The following is a 2,179-nucleotide window of genomic DNA, read 5'->3' on the forward strand; positions in this document are numbered from 1 at the left end:
AAAAAAAAGAAAAAAGAAAAAAAAAAAAAAAAAAAAAAGATGCGAGGGTTTGTTCTGCCCCGAAAGCCGGCAGGGCCCGGCCCCGCTCTCTCTGCACCTGCCTGCCGGGGAGTCCTCCCGTCCCAGTCCCGTGCGGCAGCTTTACGGGGCTTTGCATGATTTAAAATTACCCAGGCACATCGGGGACACGGCCGCTCCTCTCCGCCGGCTCTTTCACCCCCTCACCCCTTTTTTTTTTTTTTTTTTTCTGTTTTTGTATGTGTAAAGTTCCCCTCTTTATCCTCCTTTTGCTTTGGGGTGCTCAGGCTGGAAGACGAGGGAAAAAAAAAAAAAAAAACAAAAAGGAGAAGCGTCCAGGAGCGAAGCCTGCCTGGATTGATGCGATTTCAATAAGAAAAGCGATTTCACTAAGAGGGTGCGAGTTTCGGTCGCTGGAATTGTTCATCCCCGGAGCATGGAGCATCTTTATTAAACGCAATTATTTTTTCCTCGGAAGTCTAAGCTCCGGCCTGGCTCAGCCAGCCCCGTGGCTCGCAGGGGCAGGCGGCCGTGGGCACTGCCGTTGCCGGGCGTGAGTCGAGTCCCGTTCACCGTGCCGGGTCGGTCCCTCCCCAGCAAAGTTTTGCCTGAGGAGAAACAAATCAAACCTGAGGGATCGGCCTCGTTCCTCCCTCTTGCAACGCAGCTCCCGAAATAACCTTGAAAGAAAGAAAGAAAGAAAAAATCTATATATACGTAAAATTAAAGAGAGATCCTGCAAACGAAATATTTCCTGGCAGCGCCTGAAAAAGAGAATTATACCTTTTTCTGGACAAAGCTGTGCGTGTGCAACCCCCCCCTTCCCCACGCACGCATTTCTCTTCGGGAACTTGCACAAAAGGCGGTTTTGTGGGCAGGCTGGGGTCTGCTTGAGGCTTTTCCTCCCCTTTATTTTGCAGCCGAGCGAGCCGGGGGGCTGCGGGGGCGGTGGGCACCAGGCAAATTGCGGACAAAGCGCAGGTGAAGGCATGTGCGGGAGCGTGTCGGGAGCGAGACTGGGACCGAGGGTTCCCACGGTGGGGGACATACCCCACAGAAATCCTCTGCGGGATGAGGGATAGCGTATTTACAAAAACAAGCAAAATAATTAAAATCTCCGTGATTTATTCCCCTAGTCGTATCTGTCGAGCTTTTTTTTTTTTTTCTCTTCATTTTGTTTTTCCTTAATGCAGTTTAAGTAAAGGTCTTGTGGTTACGAAGTAACTGTGTCACTTTATAACCCTATCAGGAGCCATTAATACGTCCTAGTAACGCAGGACGGGGGGGCCGGGGGAGAAGAAAAGCAAAACGGAGACAAGACCAGAGGGACAAAAACATCGGGAAAAAAAAATTTTAAAAGGCAGAAAGCAAGAGCTTTCCCTTCCTAAAAAATCCCGAAATATACCCGAGGCGGGCGGGGGGGCTGCTCGCGGGGACCGGCTAAAACTCCCGCCGGCACCGGGAGCGCCGCGGCCCCGTGCGGGGCTGAGCACCGAGCACTTCTCTCCCTCTTCTTCCCTTTTCACGGAGTTTTCCTGCCCTCCCTGCGTGCGGCTGTGGGTTGCACCTCGGGGAGGCAGCGGGGCAATGCCGCACGGGAGGTCTCGACCCCCAGGTCTCCGTTCACCGGGAGAAAGTGGCCCTCAGGGGGCCGCCGGGGGAACCCCGGGAAGGGGTGTCTGGAGGAACGTGCCCTGGGGTCTGCGGGTCCCACCCCCGTTCTCCTCAGGTACAATTTTTCCCCGATCCAAACACTCAGAATGAAGGGGGGGAAAAAGAGGAAGAATCCCCTCTCCGGACATGTAAATAAATGCTCCGTGTGCGGCGCCGGCTTATTTGTTTTCTGCCTTCGCCTCTGCCCAAGAATAGGTGTCAACTCCATCACATGGCACTACTAACTGTTGCTAAAACATGTTGTCGTCTCCCCCCTCCCTTAACGATATGACATCACTTGTCAATCAAATCAAAATAACCAGTTGTGCTTCCAGATCTGGGGAGGCTCCCTTATTAAAAGAGAAAAATAAATTCCGACAGCAATAACAAAATAAAGTTAATAAAACGGAGCCCTTAGTGCCCGGGGAAAGAAGGTAAATGGGGGTTGGCAGCTGCTGGGTGAAGCAGTGGGGCCCGGCGGACCCTCTCCCGGGAGGCTTGGCAGAAA

General features: G+C 52.6%; 1 long non-coding RNA gene across 1 annotated transcript in view; it reads right to left on the minus strand.

Annotated features, from left to right (window-relative positions):
- LOC108446277 overlaps nt 1–2,179 on the minus strand; it is an 8,367-nt gene that overhangs the window by 4,755 nt on the left and 1,433 nt on the right. Inside the window, exon 2 of the long non-coding RNA XR_001861426.1 lies at nt 171–698. This is a non-coding gene — a long non-coding RNA (uncharacterized LOC108446277). The remainder of the gene's footprint in view (nt 1–170; nt 699–2,179) is intronic.

This window comes from Corvus brachyrhynchos, unplaced genomic scaffold (assembly GCF_000691975.1).
Source record: "Corvus brachyrhynchos isolate BGI_N302 unplaced genomic scaffold, ASM69197v1 scaffold4, whole genome shotgun sequence".
NCBI classification, from domain to species: domain Eukaryota; kingdom Metazoa; phylum Chordata; class Aves; order Passeriformes; family Corvidae; genus Corvus; species Corvus brachyrhynchos.